Source organism: Parus major, chromosome 8, assembly GCF_001522545.3.
Source record: "Parus major isolate Abel chromosome 8, Parus_major1.1, whole genome shotgun sequence".
Lineage (NCBI taxonomy): Eukaryota > Metazoa > Chordata > Aves > Passeriformes > Paridae > Parus > Parus major.
In genome coordinates, this window is record NC_031777.1 from 13957425 (window position 1) to 13972686 (window position 15262).

Below are 15262 nucleotides of genomic sequence, written 5' to 3' on the forward strand. Positions count from 1 at the left end.
AGCATCTGGTCCAAAGTCTAGTAACTTTGGGTAATCTAACTGAGCATACATTTCTCCAACTGTACAAAATATATTTGCTGTGCTAATTGTTCTGCTCTAAGGCTTTAAGAGGATGCCAGACATGAACAGTTGAATGTGGATCAGTGTTGACCAAGGCAATCTTATCAAGGTTTTGGTGCTTTCTTATGATATCTCTTTGGTATTAAAAATGTTATTCTGTCATTATATATGGTTCTTAGCATTAGCTTACTAACCTTCTTTCCCCTTCTACTATTTGCTGTTACAGTGTTATTCCCCCAGAACTGTCATTAATCTTACTCTCTCTGTATATTAGTTGTTGACTGGTATAGAAAACAGTGTAAAAATGTCTGAAGTCAATGGGGCTGAAAGTCTGCAAACAATGCAGGAAGGAGCATTGCAGTATTTTTGCGTTACAAAATATTTACTTAACAATCATCTCTAAAGTGTATCCTTTAGGAAGCAGCTGCTCCAGACTTCCCTGATGATGGCTTGAAATTAACATGAAGTAAACCCATAAAAGTGGAAACAACAGACAGCATTAGTACTCCTTCATTTATACTATACTATACAGAGTCCAGCCCTTTTCAGTTTAATGAAAGAGTTTATTCCTCTGGGGAGACCATGACTGCCAAAAATAACAACTTGATGAATGATTAGTAGCAGTAAATACAAAATGTTTAGATCAGGTTATGTATGGAGCCCTGAGAAAGCCGTGGCAATAATGAATCATTGACTTGACTAACAACCAGACATAGAGGATGTCTCACATGGGGGAGGTGGTGCAAACACAAGATGTGCCCTCTTTTCAGACACACACTAACCATGATCACAGCTGTTATCTGCTTTTCCATGTGCAGGATACTACTATCTGAACACTGTGAGAAGCAAGGCTTGAGGAACCATATGTAAGTAATGCTGGTTTCTGAGAGGTTGTACTTACCCTACCATGACAAAAATGTCGTTCCAAACTAATAACACATTTATGAACAGTGCTGATGGCACTCAGTTCACTGCAGATGCTGCAGATTCATCCCTGGCATCAGAGCCAGTGTTGTTTTTTTCAGGATGCTATTGATTAAACTTGCAAAGGATGATGCCCTTTGAAATCTTCATGTGTTGCATTTTAATGAATTTTTTACTGAAATGTTTTACTAGACAATGCAGAATATGAGGACATGAAAACTCCTCAAATTCCATCTCCCTGAAGACATTGAAGGAAGTGCTGATCATACTGAATCAATTTGAAAAGTAAGCAAATGGATGTTAATGTTATAGGATATTGAATATTTCAATGTGGGGGAATTTTTCTGATGATGTCAAAATGCAGTATTTTGGCATTCTGGTTCTTATTTTTTTACAGAACTATGAAAATGTCTATATTTCACTGTGATGAAAATACATTTCAGTGATGATGTTCTCCGTTCTGATTCTTGCATTACTGGGTGAGTTGACATGGATCTACATTGTTTGAGTAAGTCTGCAGCCAAAGTATTTTGAGAGCTAAACATTCATTAAATATTTCAGTTAATACGAAAATATTCTCAATGCACTAATGAAACACTGTAAGTAAAATTGAAATTTTAGCTCCAGGCATGCTCTTGTAAAATAAAAATATATTATTTACTCTCTCTCAAAGTTTGTATAGTCTGAAACTTAACTGAAACTTTCCTCTGCCAACAGAGTCTCAGAGTTTGAAGGAGATGTGGATTTGCATTTGAGTTTCAGGACTCTAACTGTATCTATTTATTAAGAAGGATCCAGACACCACTGGAACTACACTTCAGACCCTAATAATTGATTTGACAATCCTCATTTTAAATAAGTAATTTAAAGTAATATGCAGACATGTCAGAACAAGACAAGAAGACAAAGTATGATCAAAAATGTATGTGCTTAGATAGTGTATGAGAACTCTCTCAGTTACAATGTCAAATCTGAAATTAGAAAGGACTTCATTCTTCACACTTTCACTTACTTAAGCAGACAGGAAAAAAAAGAAAGAAAGAAAATTAGAAAAAATGTGTCAAATTTGCTTAATGCCATAATGATAAGAAGAACTTCAGAAAGATAAATCTCTTGTAGCTTAAGAGTTTCTTGCTTAGGAATAATGATAACTGCAATTCTCAGAGGACTCGGTCTAAGAAGATCAGACCATAAACAGTAAAATTTGGAAAACACTTAATCATGTGAAGTTAGCTTCAGAAGATACAGAGAGTGAGTCACAACAGGTCAGTGCAGAGACCTGCCATCCTAGGAACCATCTGAGCATTGAAATTTTGTCCTGCATTTCAATTCATGCCTATCTGACAGATTAACAAATAGATTTCTACACTCAGTAAAGTATAAACTCAGTGTTCATCTTAAGATAATAAACCACTAATTAGTGAGGTTTTGACAGTTTCTGTGTTGAAACTGTCATGAAATAGGACAGTGGGACTGAGCTCAGTTGGAAAGGCAGACAGGAGAAGTGGAATCTGAAGGACTGGTAGGAGGTGTGGTACAAGAGTGGGTGCAGCACTGAGCTTCGGGGGCCCAGGCTGGGAGAGGTGGTAGGACAGGCAGGGCAGCTCTGAGGAGCTGTGAGCTCATGCTGTTTTGGAAGCAGAGTGAATATGGTGGGGCAAATCTTAGGGGCTGGGAGGATGATTTGAACCAGGTGTGGTAAGAAGACAGATGGCAGGGCAGGGTTCCATGGGCAAGGCAGGGACGAAGGAGTGAGACCTGGGGCAAGGGAGGAACATGGGAACGAACCTTGAGCATAATGAGGAGGTGCAGCTCATGGCAGCACTTCAGATGTGGGGCAGGCATGGAGGTGTGGGGTTTGGGGCAGAGCGGAGCCACCAGGATGGGCCAGAATTCCAGCGAGTCCCTGACGGGGCTGCAGAGAAGCCATTGCCCAGCACAGGCACTGGCTGGGCTCTGGGGCTCGAGGGACGGCTGCCAGGCCCAGCAGTGCCCATGGCCAGGGACAGGACAGGCGAGGCGTGGCGGCCGGGGCGTGGGGAGAACATGGAACAGTGCAGCTATGGATGTTGAAACACCCAGACCTTGGTTCTGTGCCCACACAATGATAAAGAGGAAGGAGAAAGCAAGAACTGACAGAGAGCAAGCAGTAACATGCTCTGTCCCATGATCCTGCCTGGAAACACTTGGCAAAACAGGGGTTGTTGTCTACAGTGATTTGTGTCAAGTGGAAACAACATGTCTGAGGGGCCAAAAACTATCTTTAGCATAACATGGAGCAAGGCAGAAGACTGCAGCCTGATAATATATTTTTCTTTGTGGCAAAGTTGATTGAACAACTTGTCATTCTTTCCTTTTCCCGTTTTCCATCTGCTTAGCTGAAGGGTTGCTTTTAATATCTCTTCTGCCATGGGACAAATTGCATTTCTAAATTATTTTAAACTACAGAACTGAAATAGTTCATGGCATCATTATTGTTGCTTTTATTACTATTATGCCTTTTCTTTCTCCAAAATATATATTTTCCCTAATTTAAAAATGAATATGAATTATACATTCCCTATGACAAGCAAAAATTTAGCATCTAAAATCCCCAGAGAAATTAAAGAGTTGACTCAAACATGTGAAACTTGCTGAGTAATGCTATGCCTTAAAAAAATTCTACTCCGACTCTTGCAAACCACATCCTTTATAAACAGACCTTACTACTCCATGTTGCATAATGTCTGTGGCAGTTGTGGTCGTTATCAGCTTTATTAGCACTTAATAACTATACAAATATTTTCCAGTTCTTTTGCTTGTTATGTCTGTGTAAGGTTAAACTAAACGCTCTGTCAGAAATTGCTATGAGTAGGAATGTTACATTCCTGAGCTCTGAGCAGTAATCTTTCTTCAGAAAGAAGAGTTGTAATTCCTAATTGAGCTTTTTCCCTTGTGCGGTGCATGCATATTTACACATACACGTATGTATGTGGCAAGTAAATGTATACATAGATATAAATATAGACTATATCAATATAGACATAGATAAAAATATAGATCTAGATATAGACAGACAGAGATACATCTCAATACATATACACATATATACATGACCCAAAATATGGTATATCTGAACGTTACAGCTCATATGTCCTATAACCATATTATATCTTACACATAAAGGATTGTACAACCAAACTACATTAGAGACACATTTTAGAGTTTAATGCCTACTGGTAAGAAGACAGAAATAAACACCAAAAGAGTTAATTTTGTGTCATAAAATTATGAAATAATTATAAAATATAAATCATAAATTACTATAAAATAAAACTTCATGCAGAAAAATAACAGTGAAATCAAAAGGGAGAAGTTGCTATCTACCTTACTAAAAATGTACCACATCTTAGTTCTGCATTCCTTGTGAACCTTAAATTCCTATCAAACTTGATAAAGCACAGTAAAGTGAAAGTTGAGATTTTAAAGATCTCTTCATACAAATTTGTGAATGAATATTTACATAACTTTAGCAATTGTTTTAGGACACTAGAACAGAGAGATGATAGCATGTTCACCTCAAAATCAGATCTTACTCTAACAAAAAGAATTTGTACAATCAGTGATCTTCCAGATCATATTTCTTTTGTAGGTTAAACAGTTTCATGACTAAAGATGTCCAGAAACACAGTAAGGTGTGGAAGCTACGGATCACATTCTATCTAGTGCATAACCTCTAAACACACTGGAATAGGTTTATAAAAATATGAGTCTAACTTTCTAACATTTATCAAAAAATGCAGTGAAATCTCAAGTATTAGAATATGAAACAGCAGCTAAATCTGGGATGTATTTGGCTGTGATAATAAGAGAACACAGTTTTGTATTTTAATAGAGTAACTTTTGAAGTCATGTAATGTTTAGCCATTGTCTCTTACACAAGAGAAACTTTCTCTAATCTCCCCATCAACATATATTTGTTGATTTCAATCCCTTTGCCAAAGGCTTTTCTCCACTGACCCAGAAGTTTTGCTGATTATGCACATGACTTTATGCCACTTGCTTTGATGTGTTCCTACAGTCAATCCAATAGTATTTCTATTTCATGGGACATTTTACACAACTGTGAGAAGACATCATGGCTCTTGTTTTATTTTTCAGCTACTTTTGAGCTGAGCTAATATGGAAATGGATATGACTTATCCTTACAGCAATATAAAGATATATATGTGTTTGTACATATAAACAAAAACATCACAGCTGCCAGCAGAACTGGCTTGCAGGTGTCTTTGACCAAGGCACTTAGCTCCCCATGACCCAGTTTCCTTATCTGAGAATGAAAGACAGTACCACCTAGGCCTCCACCTTCCTTTTACAGTGATTTTCAATTGAAAACAAGATAGTGTTGCTAGTAGAATTGCTTTGGTTTGCTTTCCTCAAAATACCTTGAAATCTAAGAACAAATATAAACACATACTCCTTATCAGTGGTCTGGTAGTAGGGAAAGAATACTTAATACAACAACATCTCATCATTTCCTACTGTACACTACTACAGGGAGGAAGTCCTTTATAGAATATTATCAGTAATCACTACGGTGCTGAACTACTTGAAGATAATTAGTTTGGGTTCAGAGGCAGGGTCAGCTAAAAATTTTAAACTTGGGGATAGTTTTAAATGCAGAGTAGGTATTCAACTGTATCTTTAAACTCTTGGAACCTACCAAGATTTTGATGATCACTTTGTAAAAAGTGATTGCTGTCCCCAAAGCATTTCTGAAAGTCATATTTGCTTTTACTTGAGGTAGAAATAACATAATCATGGTATTTCTCAAAGAATTTCAATGCCTTTGGTTTTGATGCTGGTCAGAAGTCTTAAGTCTCTGGTTTAGGCTGTTGAATCCTTTTTGCAGCACATGCAAATACGGTATGAGATAGCACAACTAATATGATACTAATATGGTTTAGTTTTGCACAGCCATGGCCAAAAATTGAGATTGCAATATTTCAAGCACTCTTTCCTAAGCTACTAAATTTTTAAACAATGTGGTTTAGTAATGATGGTGTAAGATATGTGTCTGTTTGCCTGATGATGCAAACCATAAAGAATGCATGGTGTTTATTCTCTTTGTTCATTTCTGAGTATTATTTCAGGTAGTGCTTGAGACTATCTACATGCTAGACATTCTGGAGCCTGACTATTACAGGACCTCTGTCTTTATGCAGTATTGTGATAATCAGAATCATCCAGCACATTTTTGCCAATGAAAATGTCATAGATACAGGGAACTCCCAGCTCAGAGATTTGTTTTGAGGAGGTCTAGTCTTGTTGACTTTGAAGGCATGAATCTGTTTCTGTGGGCTTTTTGCACAGGGTTTATTGGTGGGAATTATGTTGACTTCTCCTGGAGTGGCATCTGTTAGGTATAAACTGTTACCCACATATTCAGACTACACTTTGACAGCTTTGCTTATATAGTGGTTTAAACATGAGTTTATGTGTCTCTATAGTTAAACTGTGCATCCAGACTCCCTGAACACAAGCACAGCTGTGCCTGCTCAGCCCATGCCTCCCACTGCATACCCCCTCACCCCTTGCAGCAGTGCCAGCTGCCAGCCAGGGTGCCATGCTGTCCCACAGTTTAATCTTTCACACAGGTTCCTTATCAGAAGGAAACATTACCAAACCTGTCTTAAGCAATGCAGGTACCTAGAGCACATCAGGCTCCCAGATCACCTGGACCTGGGACTTGTATTTCCTTTGGCAGAATAAAAGTCAGCTATATACCAGAGCAGGGTTAGAGAGTGGGCTCATACATGTTCCCAAATAAATGAAGATCTTTCTGTATAAATACTTCGCAACTTTTCCAATAGAATTTGTTTTGAAATTTGTTATTTCCAAATACTCTGGAAGAACCAGAAATTCAGTATTTAATGTCTTCCTGTAGGGTCTTGGAACAGACTATTGGAGTGGGAGGCCTCTGGCAGAGTTCTGAGTACACAGGAATCACACATTAAGAGCAAAGTTCCTATGAGTTTGGAAAGATTTTCAGCCATATAATTGACTTTAAAAAACATCTGTCTTCATTCATTTCCATCATGTTTATTTAATTTGAGCAGATGTCTGTTATTAGCCCGTTGGTGGGGCTTGGCTCCCTGAGGCAGCCTCGTGTTCTCCACTGCTCGCTGCTGCTTTCTGAGTTTCTGAACAAAGAGCTTTCAGAGTTCCTCATTAGAACAGACACAGGTATAATAGGTCAGAAGCCAGATTATTTTTTTTCTGCAGTGGAGTTTATCAGCCCACTTACCTATTTCCAAGTCTCTATTTGGATGATATATATTAAGAAATTGATAAAAATGTCACTGGATGCCAAACCCCTCCTTCTTCAAAAGTTTCTGCTAGTGAACTTTATCCTCATTACTTATCTGGTTTCTTTTTGCAATAAAGCTGCAATAAATCAGTACATTCCTGGCACTGATTTGGTCTACCTAATTGTGGTTGGACTAGCTGGCTTTCTAAGAAACTAACAAGCTGAAGTTGCTGGCCCTATAGCCAGCAGAAGAAGGGATCAAATTGCTTTGTTCCACTTTCTTTTATCCAAACACTTACTGTATTAAGGGAATATTAGGGGAAACACATTCTGCCATAATAATTTGTCTGTAATTAAGCTTTTGATTTCAGCAGTGTGGGAAAAGAAACTTTCGTCTGGCTTCAGTGCTGGCCCCTGAAGTCTGACTATTCGATGCATGGGAATAATGAGTTACTTTTTATTTTAGCTGGAATTTTGTGTGCTAGAGAATTAAAAAAAAATAACTAAATGTCTCATCTGTGGCTTAAAATCTATGCCAAGAAAGTGACTGCGAAATTATAAAATTAAAATTAATATTTACAGAAAGAAAATATCTTTGTATCAAAAAAAATCTAGTGTTTGCTTTTTGGTAGTTGCACACTTTCAATTTGCAAACTAGACAGTATATTTTCAGAGATTAGAAGAGATTAGATATTTTTAAAATTCAGAATGTTTCCTTACATCACTCAGTTCTCAAATGCTTTTTATTTCTCTTCTCCCTGAATCCGGAAAAAATTGATACAAAAGTGGGAGGCTGTGGAAAAGGAAGAACATCTGACTCACACAATTTGAAGCCGTGGCCAAACCATTCTGCAAGAAGGAGGTAGAATGTCCTGGGAAAATTGAAAACTATTTGTTGGAAACAAGAAATGCCAACTGTGTTCAATGGTTCTGTGTGAATCTCTGAATTTGGTGTACTGCTCTAAACATGTATTCACCTACACACACTTAAAATTAATGTGAGAGAAACCAACACAAGTAACAACTGGATTAATAAAAACAATTAAAATAAATGCACACTTACTAAGGCCAGTTTTTGGATATATTCATATTAATTTATGTGCTTATATGTAGATATTAATGACTGATAATTGCATAAAAAATTTCTTTTGACTAAAAATACATGTTTATGCTCAAAATTATTAAATCAGTTGTTTAATTTAACATTTGTACTCAAAGATAACTCTACTTTGGAAAACAAATTTTCCAAACACTTTTAATATTTGGAACTGTTACAGTAGACTGCAGTTATGCATGTGACTTGAGCCATCTTTCATCGTTTTTTTCATTTCTAGATAGTTTTTACTGCTTATATGCCTTTATTCTATATTTAGGAGACCTGTCTTTAACAAGCAAAAGTTTATACAGTGATGTCCAATATTAAATGTGTTAACACCTGAGATTTCAAAATATTTTCCTTCGCACATGAGAAGTTAAGTAACCAGGGCACTGTAATGTGAGAATTTCAGCAGGACACATGGGACCTCTCCAAATGTGAGAGAGTAGAGAGGCTGATGGGGCAGGAGCTGCACAGAGACACTGCCAGGTGCTGGCTAAAGGTCCCAGTGCTCAGGGATGGCCACTGTCACCTACAGCAGTAGCAGTGCAAGCAGTGTTGCTTATAGGGGCAGACACTGCAGCTTATTCCCTCCTTATTAGACCCCAGACTGGCCTAAGAAGATTATTTTTTTCATGCAGTCAGCTGAATCACTTCATTCTTTCTGGTCTGACTAGCAATAAGGGCAGAAAGGTTTTCTGTCGGAGCTGTGACAAACATTGCTTGGGCTGGGTTACCTGACTGCAGTGGAAAACATGAACTACACGGCTGTGGGAACACATGGATCCTGAAGAGGTGGTAAAGGGGGAGGAGCAGCAATGTATCTTTGAGACAGAACTAGGACCCACTAGAGGTTTGTATTTCAGCTACAAAAAGCAAAATATCCTATGAAAAATTACTTGAAAACGGCACTGGGCTACTAATTGAGATTTGGGAGAGCAAAGCATCTTGTAGGGTGCAAACCCAAATGTTAATGCTTTTTGGTACAGTTTGGCTTAAGTTATCCTAAGTGTTGTCAGACAACATGAAGACTTAGCAATTTCAAGAGGAACATGGATGAAAAGAGAGGTCTTTTTTTTGTCTTGTTATCAGGAGATGACAAAATCAGAGGCTGCCTCTTTGTGTGGCATCTCATTCTGTATTTCAGAATAGGGAAGATCCACCAGATAGATAATACTGCTTGTCATACCTGTGATGTATGTTGTCTGCCTCTGTGATGAGATACATCACTAGCCTATGCACAGGAAGATAAGTAAGGTATTAACTGTGAATAAGCAACTGTGGTACCCACTAATACAGACCTAATTCTGGGCTGCATGGGCCTGGCTCCTAAAAAGAGTCTTGGAATATTCAATGGAAAAATACTGTCCTTCTGACCCTTACTTGTTGATCACTAGCCAGTATCCTGCTGAAAACAGTACTGAGACAACAGGGAGATGCCTGTAGCCCAAATGAACCTGATGGGGGGAATAAAAAGCCTTGGAGTGCAGTCCCCCAAAGCACTGGGGGAATATCCTGGAAAATGGACCACTCCTGCAAACCCTCTGTGACTGTGTGAGATGCTCTGGAATCAAGACAGGTTTTGTCCAAGGTCAGAAAATCTTGTGTTTGCACATGTTGTTCAACAGATGGTTGATCGGCTTCCTTCATTCTGAGGTTCCCTGGGGATGAAAATCCCCGACACAGTGGACAGGGAATTGGAAGTAGCCAAAAAGAAACAATATGTTCTTTGGGCTTTTCACCATTTGAATGACTGTGTGGAAGGCAGCCCAGCAAAACACTGGAGTCCTTCTGGGAATATGATCTGAGGGTCTGTTTGTTCTTTTGTCTTTGGTAGTAAATACAGCATCCAGATCTAATGTTTACTCAACATCCTGGATGGATGAAACACTAGAGGGGTTCAGGAAGGCATGATATTATATAAGCACAGTGACAAAGGCAAACAGCATGGATGCCAGAATTCAGAGTTTCTAGACCCTTGACAGGCTCTTTTCCTCTTTAGAGAGAGACCCACTAATATTTTAGCAACTGATTTCCAGGTAGGTGATACACCTTGACAGTCTCTAACAAAAATTTCATGGGCAGAGCAGAGCTTTTGCAGAATGTGCAAGCTGCCCAGGGGTCTCCACGTCAACTTGGCTAAATGTGGAGTCAGGCATGAATAGAAAAAACACATGAAGTAAAGCCTGAAGAATTAAACTGCATTTCATCAAGAATTAAGCTAAGCCTTCTTTAGGTTGGGTAAGATTTTCACTGGAATCTCCTGTTCTATTAAGCAACAAAGGAAATTTTTTGGATGGTTTCAATGAACATGAAACCATTACATGATTTGCCCACAATGTGAAAGCAAACAGTAACCCTGCAGTGTAAAGAAGACCTGTATAGATGCACTTGCAAGATACAAACTTCTGGAGTTTACACTGTAAGTGGGTGCTTCTAAATGGTGTTCTTATTCTGTGTGATTTTGGTTGCTGCTTGGAGGCTGACATGATGAATTACTCCTTTACTCTATGTGTGTAATGCAGTTAGTATAAGCTCAGTGAGAAAAGCTTGTACATAATGCTTTCAAGAGATGCTTGTACTTTCTTTGCCACAGGTAAAATTTACTTAATTTTTGCTATTTCTTAGCATTCTATTACTTTTAATTCATTACTAAACAGTTTTGAATAGACTGTGGAGTTCAATGGCACAATGTGAACCTATTTCTTATTCCAACAAATACATACATAATAGAACTGGGTTCTCTGTCAGTATTTTGGTTGGAATAGAGCTCACGGGACAGAAACAGCAATGGAATGCAACCCTGGCAACCTTTTCCTTCAGTGTATTGCTTGCAGATGATGATGATGATTAGAGTAATAAAATTTTCACCATTTTATGGGATAAGAAGGAAAGAAATACAGGTTTGTATAAAATATCTGTGCAAAAGAAATGCACATACAGGAGATGTTAGCTACATCTAAGATGGCTGTCCATCTAATAGAGCTGCATAGAGTTTCCAGAGGGCTTAGGGCACAAGATCGTAACATTTTCATTGCAAAACCTATTCCATAAAGTAATACATTTCAACCCTTCAAAGAAAGAACCTGAATGCAAATTAATTTCTGCCCCTTTTTTCTTCCTCTTTGAGACACAGAATTCTACCCATGCTAAAACACAAACTCCAGCTTATTGTTCTAATTGGTTTCACAATACAAAAATACAGGAATTTTGCCATAAAACCTGTCTAGCCATTTAAACTGAGCTGTTTAAAAGAAGTAAAATAAAAGTGCATCTTTTGCCCACAAGCTTTACTTTTTTGTCTAAGTAGAATTTGAACTCCATCTACACCATCTAGAATTCAAAAGCAAGAAAAAATAAATTAATTTTAACGATAACTTTCTTTCCCTCCTAATTTTGAGGGCTAAGCATTGTGACTTGATGAATGTTCCTGCCATTTCTCTTGCACACCTAAAAGAACCAAAGAAAAACAGAATACCCAGAAGAAATAATGGGGAGTGCATGCTGCTTTTATGATGAAGCAAACTAGAGTGCAGGGTTAGCTATGGTTTTTCACCCTTATGGAAGCATGATCAGCTGAGAGGTTGGATCCCAGGGACCAGGACATCCTTAGAACCACACTTGAAGGAGGAAGTTCATGCTTGGGAATCAAAACCAATAAGACATTCTTGGCAGTTTTGTAATCCCCAATCGTGAAACAGATTGCAGATATTCCCCAGATGTGAAGTTCTGAAAGCCAAGGCTCCCCAGCAGCAAGATGAATGAGTTAGAAAGGAAGCAGACAAGGCTCTTTGACAAGGTACTGCATGGTATCACAAGCCCTTTAAAATATATTTATATATATATATATAAATATATATATATATATTCTTTTCCAATTACATATTTAAATAAATCACAGTTTACTAGTGAAAACTTATCTGATAGAAAATTGATGACCATTCCTACTATTGCTTTTTTATGAGGCCTCCATTCACAGTTGGTGGAAACATCATTTCTTATGCAATTTGTTCCAGCTGGCCTTTCAAAATAAGTTGTAGCAGATCTAACTGGAACTAAAAAGCTAAAGCAATACAAACTTAGATGAATGGAAAGGATTGGAAATCTCACATTCTATGTCTTCCTCCAGTGTTATGAAACCAAAATCATCAATTTTTTAGATTCTGTTAATCTCTAATAGGCTATCTCTGACAGACACACATCAAGAGCTGTAACATCTATTGACTTTATGGTAGAAATGCAAGGAGTATACCTCTAATATTAATTTGTGCTCTATTTTAAGAGCAAATACAAATTCATTCGATTCTAAACCTTTTAAAAAAGAAGTTAGGCTTCTCCTTAAACTCTGTGCTGCCAGATAGACAAAAAATTCTATGTGAACAGCAACCTAGTAACATAATGTTCATCTCTGAAATGAAGTCTCATGCAATTTTTAGGAAAGCAGCTCTTCTTTTTGGAAGGGATATGCATGACCTGATGGCTTACAGATGTGTACTGAAAACTGCCTTTGGCCTCCCTCATAGAGCACCAGATGGCCTCACATCATGAGATTCCTCTCACATATGAGTACTGCAGTCTATATGCTTACTCATTAGAGCTATAAATAGTCTAATTCATACTATTCTTTTTTTTTTTTTTTTAACTAGCAAGATTTATCAGCCACTTTCAGAGGGAGATCTTCCTCAAAGAATTAGCAATAATTTGAACACCTGGCTGGTTCAAATAGCACTTGTTAAAACTTAATAAAAGTATATCAAGTACTTTCCAGAAAAAAAAAATAAAGCCTTGGATTTTCTGCTCTGAGCTCCCACAAAGCTTTTAGTGGTTGGTGTGGGAGGCAATGGTAGGAAGGAGATGGTAACAATTTCTAGTCGAAGTTTCAGCCCTTTTCCTAGTCTGTCTTCTTTTAAAACTCACCACATGTATTCTTTGTTGCAAAAATCTGTAAATAATTATAGTTCTGCAGAAAGCACCCTGGTTTCCATATCAGATTCCCATGGTTTCTGCTGGGAATGGCTCTAAAAACAGCAGAAAGGAGCCTCTCCTAACCCAGTGTTTACTGCATTGTCCTCAGCATGTCACCAATGATATCACATTTCTGTTACATTGTACTTTTACCAGAAAGCCATGAAGAAAGTCAAGACTATGAAATGGTCAGGTCTAAAGCTCATTGAAGAAATAATTGGAAAAAGACTAACATTAACTTCAGAGGTTTCCATTTCCAAATGATTCTTTTTACCCTGTAGTGCATGATTCCTTCCTCACTTTTCTGAAAAATGGTGAATTTGAAAGGGACTGAAACTAAAATTCCAGTCCCAAATTCTTCACATATTTTGGGGATGTACTAACCGAGGTCTGAACTGTGCAGCTGACCCCACACTAATGGCTGAATCAAGCACTGCAGTTACAGGCACCTTAAGGGCATAGGTTATTAGTGCCTTTTAAAAACTTAACCTATTTGATTGCCATACATATAATGCACTGGAGGCAGGGGGGAGGGGAAAGGTCACCTGTAAACTAAAATATTTAATCAATGGCTTGCCTGCAGTTAAAAGCAGTAAATGGAAGTCAGTAACATTTCAATTTTAGTAGACTAACCCAAAATTTGTTGTTATGGAACTATACATTGTTTGGTTTCAATTTGTTTAAATGAAACCCTCAGATTTAGACAAATTCAGACATTTTTTTATTCCTTTTAAAATATTTTTTTAAATCTCTTTTTAAGTAAGAAGAAAGATTTTCCTAGACAGGTAGCATAACAAAATGCATGAATATATTTTGCTAATGTTTAAATAACAGTTTGAATTTTCTATATGGCTTTTGGTTTTTTTACAAATGAAAGGAGTTAAATGATCTTCATAGTGACAAATAACTCCATTTTTAGAGGACAATTTCTCCCAAATCCCTCTTAATTTCATACACATGTTGAGAAGTAGGTCCTCTCCCGAGGCATTGCAGATTTGACTCATATAGTATGATGATGAGTGGAAAGCACTTTGCTCACAGCTGTGTTCTGTGACACATGTTGGAACTGCTGTGAAATGCCTTATAAGGCATTGCCCTGGCTTGGTCTGCGACACGTTTTTCTGAGATGATTTTTCAGGATTTGTATGCAATAAAAAAGTTAAGTAATCCAAAATCTGTAGATGTACAATGAGAAAAAAGGCTTGCAGGGATTAAATGTTGCAGAGTTTTAAACAGATGAACTAAAAAACCAGATATCAGTAGTCTCCAGTGACACGGCTTAATTTGGTTTATTCTGAGACATTCTTGAGTCTTTATCTTTTCACTTAATGAGAATAATAAAGATTTTAGAGAATAAACAGAGTTATGGTTTCAGCCCAGAGAAGAGGAAGCTGATGGGAGACAGCATTGCATCCATCCTTGTGAAGGGAAGCAGAGGGGCAGGCACTGATCTCTTCACTCTCTTGACCTGTGACAGAATCCAAAGCAATGGCCTGAAATTGTGTCAGGGGAGGTTTCGGTTGGTATCAGGAAAATGTTCTTCACCCAGAGGGTGTTTGAGCACTGGAACAGGCTCCCCAGGGCAGTAATCACAGCTCCTGCCTGACAGAGGTCAAGAAGCACTTGGAAAATCTCTCAGGCACATGGTGTGACTCTTGGGGAGTCCTGCACAGGGCCAAGAGTTGGACTCGATGGTTGTAATGGGTCCTTTCCAACTCAGCATATTCTGGGATTCTATGGAAGCTTTCTGCTTCATATTATAGTCAGAGTCTGCATAATCCAAGTGAAAATACCCTTCAAACTGTGGAACGGCCCCATTTGAAGAAGCACAAATACATGGTTTATAGATTTTAGCTGTATATAATAGTAACTATGGATAAAATGCAGAAGGTAAAAAGAACTACTTTCACGAGGCCTGTACCTCCTAA

General features: G+C 37.9%; 1 long non-coding RNA gene across 1 annotated transcript; it reads left to right on the forward strand.

The window, feature by feature from the left end:
• Positions 1-799: 799 nt before the first annotated feature.
• On the forward strand, positions 800-8335 carry LOC107208116. The gene is made up of 4 exons (XR_001523094.2): positions 800-926; positions 1177-1269; positions 1382-1463; positions 8060-8335. It is a non-coding gene; the product is annotated as an uncharacterized LOC107208116 (long non-coding RNA).
• The last annotated feature ends 6927 nt before the right edge of the window (positions 8336-15262 follow it).